We start from the raw sequence: 15,005 nt of genomic DNA, 5'->3' as shown, positions 1-15,005 counted from the left end.
TGTATTGAACCACAAAACAGGCAGATAAAATGTAGAACAGTCCCAGTTAAAAACACTAATATGGTGCACATTACAAAGTCTCAGCCTTCCGCTGACTCACCAGGATAATGGCAGCTGTTACTTCAGAGCTCCCAGAGTCAACTACCCCACCTGTGGCATGCACACAGAGAGGAAGTAATGACAATCATAGTAATATTACAGTCCATTCAGGTACAAGGCCAGTTGACCGGAGGGTCACAACCTGGCTTCATCATCCGGGGTCAACTACCCCACCTGTGGCACACACACAGTGGAGGTAACGACAAGCTTAGGAAGATGACAGTCCATTGAGGTAAAAGGCCAGATACCTGAGGGTCATGACCTGGCTTCTCCGAATATCTCCAGGGAACCAGGTGACCGGCGGGAGACAATCCTGACTTTCTCCAAACGTATCCATGGTTCAGTGATGGTCAATAGAGCAGATCTGTATTCTTCCAACTCGGGGTCAAGGTCCCCTAGATTGTGTCCTGTAGAATGATAGATCTGTGTTTCTCGTGATGGAGCCATGATGTATTGGTGGTAGTCCTGTAGAGTCCCCTGGATGTTTGGATGTCTTGGCAGAATCATTGGCTGTCTCTCTATCTCTATAGAGGCGTGTAACGTCTGTTTATACTTAACAAGTGTCCTTCATTCAGTATTGAATTAAAGGGTAAGAATGGAGATGAAATCATGTAGCATTACTTGATTATTTAACCTATTTGCATAGTTTTTCCTCCTCGGTTTTCAAAGTCACTATCTAGCCTAGACAATGCATAATTAGCATATCAGTATACATCAATAGTCATCTAGGATAAGAGCACACCATGTTATATCAAATGTCAGGTTACAAGTCAATATTCCAGGCTTACACAAACAAATTATGTTTTCTTGACCAATCAGAAATCAACATATACTGTAGATAAATCTATTCTTCTTGTCTTCATTTTATTGTGTCTTCACACCTGGTTACTGCAAAGAAGTCCCTACTTCCATTGAGGTTGAAGTGTTAGCTCTCTCTCACTTCTCCAATTATAATTGGTTTCTCAATTCCCCTGTTATAATTAATCCCATATGTTCAATGTGAGTATGATACGTCTCCTCTCGAGATGTCTTTATAGGTTTAAATTTGTCTCCACTATTTTAGTGTCAGATAATAATTGCATCTATTTTCTGGTAATTTTGTACATTTGAAGATGGTTTTCAACATCTATCTAGGGCTGGCATATTAGACTGTGCTAAAATCAACAATAACAATACCATGTGCAAAGCTATGAAAAAGAGATTTACATGAATAAGAGATTTAGGACTTATTTTCAAGTATCCTTCAAAGATAGGACCATATATTTTTCTAGCCAAATAGCTGCAACTGTAATGAGTCCACCTTAAGAGCTCACCCCTCCTCGTCCCCTCTCCGCTAGAATGACGTCACACTGGATACAGGGATCAGATAAATATGCTTATAGAGCAACTATTGAGCCACAAGAGCACCAGAGGGGATCTGCAGAACAGCTCCCAGGTAGAACTTAATGCCTTGAAGGCTGTGTGACTAAACTAACACCTCTTAGGCACAAAGGCTATTTTCTCTGCTAACTTTCTGCCTAGCTCTTAGCACTTTTGCTTCTAAACTGTGTTTGACAGTATGATGTCTGCATTTTGTGTGCCTGAGCTTACTGTGCCAGCTGGGACTTACAGCAACCCATTTGTTCACTAATCACAGGGGATCAGCTATTTCAAAGCTCCAGTCTGCACAGAGACAGCTATAGCTGCTTGTAGATCAGGACCATGACTATCTATCTGTAGGTTGTCCGCCTCACTCTCCAATATCGGCACTTTCTAGTCAATATGTATTTTAGTGGACATTGGAGTTTCTAGTTGTACAATTATTAAAAAGACCTTCCTGTAAATAAAGTTAACCCCCCAACACACATACTTTTAGGATAGTTCTGCTTTTATTTATCGGCAAGTCTAGTGGACACATAATTTATTCATTTAACTTTTCCTAACTTCATTAGATAAAGTTCATCAATACAGTCCAGGATGCTGCCATCCCAAAATTCTGCTTTGGGTTAAGAAACCTGAGCAAAATATGTGCTTAGATCAAATACCTTCATAACACGAGACCACCTTTTATGTATAATGTCAATAATATCTACAAATGCAGTGCTTTATGTAGGCTTTTTATACCATTTCATTAGCTCAGATGACTGAGAAACCTACATATTTCTATCCAAATTGTCACCATGTCTGCAGTTTTATAGTTGTCATCTAGATTTGCGCTGTACTACAAATAATTAAATTATCATAGTTAAAAATATTTTAAATATTATAATTAAAAATATTATACGGTGTACTCTGTAGTCAATTGGCCAACAAAACTTAAATCCAACCATTTATATCAATACCGAATAACAGAAATCGTTCGGTGGATATCCATTTGTTCACGGTATTAGTGAAATATCTCCATCAACACATGATGTAGACGGCGCATGCACACAAATGTGAGCAAATGGTCTCTACAGGTTTCTTGTATACACTTTTGATTGTTGGCAGAGCATTGATTGAAAGTAGTGAAGGTGCGCTGATGGCTTGGCGCTCTTGGACGTCATTACCATTACCTTTAAGTTTGACAAATTGATTTATCCAAATGTTGTCAGATAAATGGTTTAGCATTACTACACTGCTATATGCCAATCTATATTCATTATAAGAGTATATTCAAATGCGGCAGGTTTGTTACAGAAATTTCAGTGAAGGAAAATCTACTTCTCCCGCTTGTTAATACAGGGCAAAGTAGAGAACTTTTAGTCTGAAATAAGTTGACAGTGTCCTACAAATTTTTCTAAAACCAAATAGATCAAAACATTTAATGGCTAGTACAGATATAAAAGATCAGGTAAAGGAACAGTGATATGTTGATGTCTCAGTTTTCTCACAGGAGAAATCAAATTTTACGATCTGCATTATTTTATTTTACGATCTGCATTGTTTCGAAAAGTCCAAGTTATGTTTGTACCTGGGGCTGTTCTTTATTACACTCCTCTAATGAACGTCTACTTAATATCGTAAAATAATTTAATGGTTGCCTGTAAATACAAGGTAATCATGGTAAACATTTTCTTGCGTTCTTATATAACCAGTTGACCATCAGTTTTACATATAGTATATTTCTACAGCAAACCCACACTGAAGCCTATTTATATACTTTGCTAAGACAGTGAGAAAATATACCCATATTTCTGGAAGGCCTGGACTCAACTTTCACGTTGCCTATCTGTAGGCCTGATGGTATGACCAGCTGCTCTGGACAGCTCAGAGGAGCTGTAGTTTCTGAGATCTGCTCCGTTGACTTCCTTCCTTGTGTGTGCCAGAAATGAATGCTGTCCTGTGAGATTGATTACACCAGCACCTGTCACATCATACATTCAGGCTGCCCGGAGTGACATGCCCCTAAAGCGTGTTTCAACCCTAGACCTATAAAATTAATTTTAAAAGGATAAGGCAATGCTGCTGTAAAAACGAAACATATGATGTGTTCAATCTAATAAATGTCCCACTTCACATTTAGGTTATCCAACCCTTAAATACATTTCATGATGCTGTTCTTATACTAATAAACTACAAAGTTATTAAAGCTGAAATAATATTGCTTTAAGTCGCAAAATCAGAATATTAATACAGTAATTATATATGAACAATTCGGTGGATGGGTTCACAGTAAAATTGTTCTCTTCAGAAAATCTAAAGATGAGGTCATCTGTAGGACAACCTGAAACTGGGAAATAATAACACCCTGTCCCTCAATTAGGCTAGTTTCACATTAGCGTTTGGAGGTGCAGCTGACGCTCGCTGTGAAGCTCTGCCCCCTGCTGCTCCTCCTCTGGTCAGCTCCGCCTATGGGCGCATGATGCTGCATGCGACCTGCGTACCCTATCTTTAGCATAGGGTAGGCAGGCCATGCACAGGTATGCTTTTGCCGCTGCATGCGTCCTTTTGACGGTGCGGCGATGGCACCAAAATGCAACACGTCGCGTTTGGCTCAGGTCGCCACACCGTCAAAAGGATGCATGCGGTGGCAAACGCATACCTGCGCACAGCTTGCATACCCAATGCTAAAGCTAGGGTACGCAGGCCGCATGCAGCGTCATGTGCCCATAGGCGGAGCTGACCGGAAGAGGCGTGGCAGGGGGTGGAGCTTCACAGTGAGCATTCGCTGCGCCTCCAGATGCTAATGTGAAACTAGCCTAAGTAAGAATAAAGAGCTTTGTAATGCTATTGCCGGCGCAACTGTATGGTGCCCCTTCTCCCTCCAAGCAGGGACGCAGGCATACACAACTCCCTGCCCACATGGCATTGTCCCCAGCATGGTCCCTGTTTCCATGTGTTGTGCACACTGCTCTTCCTACAGCACTGCACTCCTACTACGCGCGCGTGCTCCCCGGCTCTTAAAGGGGCAGCGTATGCAGATAGTATAATGTCCCCAGTCAATGGATGGGAGGCATTCAGTAGAAGAATACATCTGCAAGATGGCTCCCAGCCAATAGCGGTGAGGCATCTTGCATAGAAAGCACCCTCCACAATAAGGAGGTGCCAAGCAACCAAGTTTCATTAGGTAGTGTGGTAGTCTACTAATGAGTTGTGAGGTCCCTTGGGCCTAGTGTGGCCAGTGTCCCAAACTCGTAGTCCTGGTCCTTGTGCAGCCAGTCCTGAACCCATAGTCCCTGGTCCTTGTGTGGCCATTCTTGAACCCTGAAGCCACTCCGGCGGTACCTGAACCTATATCCAAGATCTTTATGTCTGAATATGTGCCTATCCGAGTATGCCATGCATCCATACTGTTAAAACCAGTCTCCAAATCAATCCTAAGTCTCTGTTTCAGTAACCGTTCTGCAGAGGATCCAGAACTTAGTAGTCTGAATAGAGTCCGATTCCCATCCGTGTCTGCATACCTGACCCCTGGGGTCAGCAGCTGCATTACCAAGGACTGCCTAGGAGTGGTACGTGGTGGCTACCTGCAGCTCAAGTCTGACTGCACCATCAAGAGCTCGAGTGAACACCAGGTAGTCGCTTAACTACCTCCTAAGTAAGCCTGGCCATGTGGCACAGTGGGTCCATGAACCACGTGCGCCTTCCAATTGCATAACACTAACAAGCTTCACATTTGCTGTAATTTTCTATGACTTATTTGAAATATTTGATTTCTAAGGAGTCCCAGATTTTGGCATGTGTCTTTGCTCTGCACTGACTGGACAAGAGAAGTCAATATGGTGGTCATTTGGGTAGCTAGCTGAGTGACGATGCAAAAACTAATTTGAAGCATCTTTCAGATTTCGCAACTTAAATATAGTTGGAGATATCCAGCGACTTTGGCCGCGACACTTGTCACATAAGCAAAGTTCACTAGGTGTCATTGCTACATATCAGTGCATACAAATGAATGGGGGTCTCATTTTGACTCCAAGGGTACTACGACTGTAACAAAGAATTCGCAAGAAGTCCAACCGTGTCAGATTTTTTGCTTGCCTAGAGTACCCTCTGGGTCACAATGCGACCTTATTCACTTGTAAAGCACTGTGATTTTTCAACGACGCCTAGTGAACTTTGGTTGAGTGACAAGTGTTGCAGCCAATGTTGCCAAGTAGCCCCATCCTAAACGTTTATATAATGTTAAGTATAAAATTTAATTTGAATGCCAACGAATTCAGTATCGGTACCCGACTGATGGCACTTTGCATGACTATAACAATGGAATGCAAGTAGACTGTTCTCATCTCAGCTTATGAGGGTTATGAGAACATGATAACAAGCAGACAGATCTCCATCAGCTAGATATAATGACCAGAAACAAATCTTTCTATGGTCTACTTGGGCTTTATTCGCACAACCGTGTTTCATACATATGTAACACTGACGCCATCCATATTGCATCTGTTTAAACCTTGAAATGATCTCTTTGAAACATCACCAGCAGTCTCCATTTCTTTAACTTCACATGATCGCCATGGGAAAAGGGCCACAGAATATAACATATATATATATATATATATATATATATATATATGCTTTCCATTTAAAAATTGGATAGCACAAGCACAATAAAATAGGACATGTGACTAAGGCCTTAAAGGATTAAAAAATATGTCTTACAAGCAAATATGTCTTACAATTATTTTTATTCTCAAATTTGGAATCATGTGTGATAAAAGAGTGATAATATGGGCTGATATTTTGGGGGTGGTGATCACAATGAAAACCACTACAACCTTTCACCAGCCTTTGTATTGTTCCTAAAGCTAGGAAACAAACAAATCCAATAAAGGTGCCCATACACATTAGACAAAAGTTATATAACGGATGTTGTCAAACACAACGAATGTTGATCTGGTGGAATTTCACAACGAGTGATCTTCTGAACCAACTAATGGCACGTCAGCATCATCTGAAAATAAGTCATCTGATGCTTACTATCTAAAGTATGATCTGAAAGACTGTTCCCAGAATATTCCCACAGCTTTCTCAAAAAAACTTTTGTTCATTGTTTGCCCACGGTCTATGAACATGATTGCTCAATCTGAATGGCTGTGACAGCTAATCTGAACTGTGTGTAATGTGTATGACTGCATCAGTGTAATGATCATTCACTAGCCAATCATTTGTTCAATCTTCTAGCTAATATATAGGGCATCTTTACTATCATGAAAGATGGCTTAAAAGAATTATATGTGACTCGGAAGGGACGGAGCACTATTTACCATATATACTCAAGTATTAGCCAAGTATAAGCCGAGGTACCTAATTTTACCACCTAAAACTGGGAAAACTTATAGACTCGATTATAAGCCAGGCATGCATTGTCCCCTCATCCCTATCCTGGTACGCATGACTCCTCATCCCTATTCTGGTATGCACGGCCTCCTCATCCCTATCCTGGTATGCATGGCCCACTCAGCCCTATCCTGATCTGCATGGCTCCTCATCTCTATCATGGTATGCATGGTTCCCTCATTCCCATCCTGGTCTGCATGGTCCCCTCATCCCTATCCTGGTGTGCATGACTCTTCATCCCTATCCTGGTCTACATGGCTCCTCATCCTCATCCCTATCATAGTCTGCATGGCTCCTCATCCCTATTCTGGTATGCATGGCCTCCTCATCCCTATCCTGGTATGCATGGCCCCCTCATCCCTATCCTGGTCTGCATGGCTCCTCATCCCTATCCTGGTATGCATGGCTCCTCATCCCTATCCTGGTCTGCATGGCATTTCATCCCTATCCTGGAATGCATGGCTTCTCATCCCTATCCTGGTATGCATGGTTCCCTCATCCTCATCCTGGTCTGCATGGTTCCCCCATCCCTATTCTGGTGTGCATGACTCCTCATCCCCATCCTGGTATGCATGGCCCCCTCATCCCTATCCTGATCTGCATGGCTCCTCATCTCTATCATGGTATGCATGGTTCCATCATTCCCATCCAGGTCTGCATGGTCACCTCATCCCTATCCTGGTGTGCATGGCTCCTCATCCTCATCCCTATCATAGTCTGCATGGTTCCTCATCCCTATTCTGGTATGCATGGCCTCCTCATCCCTATCCTGGTATGCATGGCCCCCTCATCCCTATCCTGGTCTGCATGGCTCCTCATCCCTATCCTGGTATGCATGGCTCCTCATCCCTATCCTGGTCTGCATGGCATTTCATCCCTATCCTGGAATGCATGGCTCCTCATCCCTATCCTGGTATGCATGGTTCCCTCATCCTCATCCTGGTCTGCATGGTTCCCTCATCCCTATCCTTGTATGCTTGACTCCTCATCCCTATCCTGGTCTGCATGGCTCCTCATCCCTATCCTTGTAGGCATGGCTCTTCATCCCTATCCTTGTATGCATGGCTACTCATCCCTATCCTGGTATGAATGGCTCCTCATCCTTATCCTTGTCTTCATGTCTCCTCATCACTCTCCTTGTAGGCATTGCCCGTCATCACTCTCCCAATATGCATGGCTCTTCATCCCTACTGTGCCCACTATTAAAGAGAAAAGAAAATTATCTGCAAGCGCAATGAATATTCATTTCTTTTTAACAGCAGACACAGGCATTAGCCGCATAAGCTGGCTCTTGCCTCCTGTGACCCGCTGCTCCGCCGATTATGCTCCCCATCCCTCTCCATCTCCTGGGACCCTCAGTCGAGTATAAGCTGAGGGGGTATTCTCAGCACGAAAAAATGTGCTGAAAAATTTGACTTATACTTGAATATATACTGTATCTTTTGGAGCACAGATTTTCCTAGAATAGTTTGCAGACTCCATATACAAAGTCCCTAAGTGGTATCAAAGCAGAAACCCCCCTCAAGTGGAAATTATACTTCTTTGGGAATTTATCTACAAGTGTAGTAACAATTTTCTCCTCATGGGTGCTTTCCAGAAGCAAGCCGTAGTGGATGTTGCTGAGTGAAAATTGCAAACTGCCATTGTAGTGCACAGTAACTTGGAGTCACCAGTACGTTGTGGTGCCCAGCTCATGCTTCTGTAGACATGCACCTGTAAATTAGGCAGGTTGTCATTGCTAAAGAATTGCCTAACATGTGGATGCTAAATGAGGTTTAGGCACACTGTGGAACTCAGAAGCATTTGGATTTGGGAGCGCAGAATTTGCTGAATTTCTTTTAGGTGGTGAGAAGCTACAGCACTTTCCCAGACCCTTTGTACTACCAGTAACATGGAAGCCCACTATATTTCCAACCTGAGTGGGACTTGCTTTTTTTGAAGATTGAGTTGAAGCTTTTTTTGGGAACATTTTACATAACATTTCGAATCACATTTATCCGGCGCTCTACACTGAGCACTTATGTGGCGGTTTCCATCTAAATCTCCGAGTGATGTGACTTAGATGAAACCCACGAGGGAGCCACTCACTATAATAAGGCAATAGAGTTAGGGCCCCGTTACACACTTCAGTGTCCCAGCGATCCCACCAACGATCCGACGTGGATGGGATAGCTGGGACATAGTTAGCTGATCGCTGGTGAGTTGTCACATAGACAGACTCACCAGCAATCAGGACCAGCGAGCAAGCTGGTATTCAGGGTAAACAGTAGGTAACTAAGAGCCTTGCGGCTCTTAGTTACCCGCTGTTTACCCTGGATACCAGCTCCCAGTGTCGCTGATCATTGTTCTCTCGTTGTCACATGCAGCAATGTGTGCTGCCCAGTGGGAGACAAAGGATAGAATTTGGGCCCAGGCCATTAGGCAATGATTAGCGATTAGCCAACTGATCGTTGATCATTGCTACATGTCACATGCAACAATGTCGTTTCGACATCGCTGCAACATCACCAAACTGGTGACATTGCAACGATATCGATCACAATATCGTTGTGTGCAACGGGTCCATTACTCTTGACTCTGTGTGGCCCGTCTTCAGTGGCCTCCTTCTCAGAAGTGCTGAAAACTGTGGCTGACCTCACATTTATGCACGTCCAAAAAGACAGCCACCACCGGGTCACAGGCCAGACAGTGCCTCCATCTGTCTCATTATAGGGAATTTTCAGCTGGGGTTTTTGCCTGAATCACATATTTCAGAGATTTACATAGAAATCTTTGTGCAGGCACTCAGTGCAGCGCTCAGGATAAATATGAGTCAAGCCTTATTGCAATCTCTGAGAGGCAGAAAGAATAAATCAACAACAGAAGAAGAATTGGTTTTATTTATTTTTTACGTCATTCCTCATGGGGTCTTTTGGCCCATGATCACCATAGAGACAATCAGGACCAATGCAAACTCCCTCTGTGATGCACCTCGATGCCGCTGTCACTTTTATTTATATTTAGAGCATATATGACTATACATACAATTGTGCTCAAAAAGTTTACATACCCTGGCAGAATTTTTGCTTTCTTGACCTTTTTTCAGAGAATGTTAATGATAACACCAAAACTTTTTCTCCACTCATGGTTAGTGGTTAGGTGAAGCTGTTTATTGTCAAATTACTGTGTTTTCTGTTAAATCCTAATGACAAGCCAAAACAACCAAATGACCCTGATCAAAAGTTCACATACGCTGGTGATTTTGGCCTGATGACATGTACAGAAGTTGACACAAATGAGTTACTAAAGGTAACATCCTCACCTGTGACCTGTTTGCTTGTAATCAGTGTGTGTTCATAAAAGCTGAGTGAGTTTCTGGGATCCAGACAGACTATTGCATCTTTCATCCAGCTACTGACATTTCTGGATTGTGAGTCATGGGGAAAGCAAAAGAATTGTCAACGGATCTACGGGAAAAGGTAGTTGAACTGTATCAGCAGCGGTCAAAATGTGATTAACAAATGTAAAGTCAGGGGTTCTGTAAAAACAAAACCACGGTTAGGTAGACCAGCAAAAATTTCATCCACAAATGCCAGGAAAATTGTTCGGGATGCAAAGAAAAACCAACAAATAACATCAGCTGAAATACTGGACTCTCTGAAAACTAGCGGTGTTGCTGTTTCAAGATGTACAGTAAGGAGGCAGTTGTTTTATTGGTATTTTTGCACCTGTGTTGCCATCTTAATTATATGGGTCCACTGCATCCTGATAGTGCATTTGTTTGGAGGCCTGTACGGGTAAACCTTGTTGCTCTCTTGCTGTTCACGGTTAGGTAGACCAGCAAAAATTTCATCCACAAATGCCAGGAAAATTGTTCGGGATGCAAAGAAAAACCAACAAATAACATCAGCTGAAATACTGGACTCTCTGAAAACTAGCGGTGTTGCTGTTTCAAGATGTACAATAAGGAGGCACTTGAATAAAAATGGCCTGCATGGTCGAGTCGCCAGAAGATAGCCATTACTGCACAAATGCCACAAAGTATCTTGCTTATAATTCACAAAACAGCACAGAGACAAGTCTTAAAACTTCTGAAACAAGGTAATTTGGAGTGATGAGACCAAAATTGAACTTTTTGGCAATAACAATAAATGTTATATTTGGAGAGAGGTCAACAAGGCCTATGATGAAAGGAACACCATTCCTACTGTAAAGCACAGAGGTGGATTGCTGATGTTTTGGGGATGTGGGGGCTACAAAGGCACAGGAAACTTGGTCAAAGTTGAAGAAAAGATGAATGCTGCACGTTATCAGCAAATACTTGAGTCAAATTTGCAATCATCAGCCCGGAAGCTGTGCATGGGACGTACTTGGACATTCCAACATGACATCGATCCAAAACACAAGGCCAAGTTGACCTGTCATTGGCTACAGCAGAACAAAGTGAAGGTTCTGGAGTGGCCATCTCAGTCTCCTGACCTCAATATCATTGAGCCACTCTGGAAGATCTCAAGCATGCAGTTCATGCTAGACAGCCCAGGAATTTACAGGAACTGGAGGATTTTTGCCAAAAAGAGTGGGCAGCTTTACCATCTTAGAAAATAAAGAACCTCAACCACAACTACCACAAAAGATTTCAAGCTGTTATTGATGTTAGAGGGGGCAATACACAGTATTAAGAAATGGGGTATGTGAACTTTTGATCAGGGTCATTTGGATTTTTTGGTTTGTCATTATGATTTAAAAAGAGAAAGCACAGTAGTTTGACAACAAATGGCTTCACCCAATCACTAACCATGAGTGGAGAAAAAGTTTTGGTGTTATCATTCATATTCTCTGAAAAAAGGCCAAGAAAGCAAAAATTCTGCCAGGGTATGTTAACTCCTGTGCACAACTGTTGCACGTATATACACTCACTGGCCACTTTATTAGGTACACCATGCTAGTAAGGGGTTGGACCCCCTTTTGCCTTCAGAACTGCCTCAATTCTTCGTGGCAGAGATTCAACAAGGTGCTGGAAGCATTCCTCAGAGATTTTGGACCATATTGACATGATGGCATCACACAGTTGGCGCAGATTTGTCGGCTGCACATCCCTGATGCGAATCTCCCGTTCCACCACATCCCAAAGATGCTCTATTGGATTGAGATCTGGTGACTGAGGAGGCCATTTGAGTACAGTAAACTCATTGTCATGTTCAAGAAACCAATCTGAGATGATTCGAGCTTTATGACATGGCGCATTATCCTGCTGAAAGTAGCCATCAGATGTTGGGTACATTGTGGTCATAAAGGGATGGACATGGTCATCAACAATACTCAGGTAGGCTGTGGCGTTGCAACGATGCTCAATTGGTACCAAGGGGCCCAAAGAGTGCCCAGAAAAAATTCCCCACACCATGACACCACCACCACCAGCCTGAACCGTTGATACAAGGCAGGATGGATCCATGCTTTCATGTTGTTTACGCCAAATTCTGACCCTACCATCCGAATGTCACAGCAGAAATCGAGACTCATCAGACCAGGCAACGTTTTTCCAATCTTCTACTGTCCAATTTCGATGAGCTTGTGCAAATTGTAGCCTCAGTTTCCTGTTCTTAGCTGAGAGGAGTGGTACCCAGTGTGGTCTTCTGCTGCTGTAGCCCATCTGCCTCAAAGTTCGACGCACTGTGCGTTCAGAGATGCTCTTCTGCCTACCTTGGTTGTAACGGGTGGCAATTTGAGTCACTGTTGCCTTTCTATCAGCTCGAACCAGTCTGCCCATTCTCCTCTGACCTCTGGCATCAACATGGCATTTCCGGCCACAGAACTGCCGCTCACTGGATTTTTTTTCTTTTTCGGACCATTCTCTGTAAACCCTAGAGATGGTTGTGCGTGAAAATCCCAGTAGATCAGCAGTTTCTGAAATTCTCAGACCAGCCCTTCTGGCACCAACAATCATGCCACGTTCAAAGGCACTCAAATCACCTTTCTTCCCCATACTGATGCTCGGTTTGAACTGCAGGAGATTGTCTTGACCATGTCTACATGCCTAAATGCACTGAGTTGCCGCCATGTGATTGGCTGATTAGAAATTAAGTCTTAACACACAGTTGGATAGGTGTACCTAATAAAGTGGCCAGTGAGTGTATACGGCACATGTCGGGAATAGGGAAAAAGTCCACTTGTACTCACCAATTATCATGATGATTTGCTAGTTTATGAGCAAACATAATGGTATGTACAGTGGGGCAAAAAAGTATTTAGTCAGTCAGCAATAGTGCAAGTTCCACCACTTAAAAAGATGAGAGGCGTCTGTAATTTACATCATAGGTAGACCTCAACTATGGGAGACAAACTGAGAAAAAAAAATCCAGAAAATCACATTGTCTGTTTTTTTTCATTTTATTTGCATATTATGGTGGAAAATAAGTATTTGGTCAGAAACAAAATTTCATCTCAATACTTTGTGATATATCCTTTGTTGGCAATGACAGAGGTCAAACGTTTTCTGTAAGTCTTCACAAGGTTGCCACACACTGTTGTTGGTATGTTGGCCCATTCCTCCATGCAGATCTCCTCTAGAGCAGTGATGTTTTTGGCTTTTCGATTGGCAACACGGACTTTCAACTCCCTCCAAAGGTTTTCTATAGGGTTGAGATCTGGAGACTGGCTAGGCCACTCCAGGACCTTGAAATGCTTCTTACGAAGCCACTCCTTCGTTGCCCTGGCGGTGTGCTTTGGATCATTGTCATGTTGAAAGACCCAGCCACGTTTCATATTCAATGCCCTTGCTGATGGAAGGAGGTTTGCACTCAAAATCTCACGATACATGGCCCCATTCATTCTTTCATGTACCCGGATCAATCGTCCTGGCCCCTTTGCAGAGAAACAGCCCCAAAGCATGATGTTTCCACCACCATGCTTTACAGTAGGTATGGTGTTTGATGGATGCAACTCAGTATTCTTTTTCCTCCAAACACGACAAGTTGTGTTTCTACCAAACAGTTCCAGTTTGGTTTCATCAGACCATAGGACATTCTCCCAAAACTCCTCTGGATCATCCAAATGCTCTCTAGCAAACTTCAGACGGGCCCGGACATGTACAGGCTTAAGCAGTGGGACACGTCTGGCACTGCAGGATCTGAGTCCATGGTGGCGTAGTGTGTTACTTATGGTAGGCCTTGTTACATTGGTCCCAGCTCTCTGCAGTTAATTCACTAGGTCCCCCCGCGTGGTTCTGGGATTTTTGCTCACCGTTCTTGTGATCATTCTGACCCCACGGGGTGGGATTTTGCGTGGAGCACCAGATCGAGGGAGATTATCAGTGGTCTTGTATGTCTTCCATTTTCTAATTATTGCTCCCACAGTTGATTTCTTCACTCCAAGCTGGTTGACTATTGCAGATTCAGTCTTCCCAGCCTGGTGCAGGGCTACAATTTTGTTTCTGGTGTCCTTTGACAGCTCTTTGGTCTTCACCATAGTGGAGTTTGGAGTCAGACTGTTTGAGGGTGTGCACAGGTGTCTTTTTATACTGATAACAAGTTTAAACAGGTGCCATTACTACAGGTAATGAGTGGAGGAAAGAGGAGACTCTTAAAGAAGAAGTTACAGGTCTGTGAGAGCCAGAAATCTTGATTGCTTGTTTCTGACCAAATACTTATTTTCCACCATAATATGCAAATAAAATGAAAAAAAAACAGACAATGTGATTTTCTGGATTTTTTTTTCTCAGTTTGTCTCCCATAGTTGAGGTCTACCTATGATGTAAATTACAGACGCCTCTCATCTTTTTAAGTGGTGGAACTTGCACTATTGCTGACTGACTAAATACTTTTTTGCCCCACTGTATATAATCTATTTGACAGCTGCTGAAACTATTAGTGATTGGTGAACTGCAAAGTTGCAAACACTTCCTAAGACTAAGCCTATCCATAATGGGGTTAGCCAACCTTTAAAATATGATGAATTACCCTTTGAGAAGTTATCAATATTACATCAGTTGAGGTTCAACTATCAACATCATGACTATTCAAATTACTGCAGACTTGTTCCAATTAAGTGAATAGAGCAGCATTGCAAAATCTTCATTGCAGATGAGCATGAACATCATGTATATTCTTGATATTCTTGTCAAAATTGAGGCAGCCTCTCTGGAAGTGGATGCACCTTCGTTGTGTGTCAATGAAGCAACTGCATGCTCT

The 15,005-nt window shown here is 42.8% G+C and overlaps 1 protein-coding gene across 2 annotated transcripts in view; it reads left to right on the top strand.

The window, feature by feature from the left end:
• Nucleotides 1-1,455: 1,455 nt before the first annotated feature.
• The window catches only part of LDB3 (LIM domain binding 3), a 263,258-nt gene continuing 249,708 nt past the window's right edge, over nucleotides 1,456-15,005 (top strand). For both annotated transcript variants that reach the window (XM_073574869.1, XM_073574868.1), the window contains exon 1: nucleotides 1,456-1,534. The gene's annotated coding sequence lies outside the window, so the exon portion shown is untranslated. The remainder of the gene's footprint in view (nucleotides 1,535-15,005) is intronic.

The sequence above is a fragment of the Dendrobates tinctorius genome, unplaced genomic scaffold (genome assembly GCF_039654945.1).
Source record: "Dendrobates tinctorius isolate UK_male_01 unplaced genomic scaffold, ASM3965494v1 ptg000040l, whole genome shotgun sequence".
NCBI lineage: Eukaryota > Metazoa > Chordata > Amphibia > Anura > Dendrobatidae > Dendrobates > Dendrobates tinctorius.
This window is presented reverse-complemented; position numbering and strand designations above follow the sequence as displayed.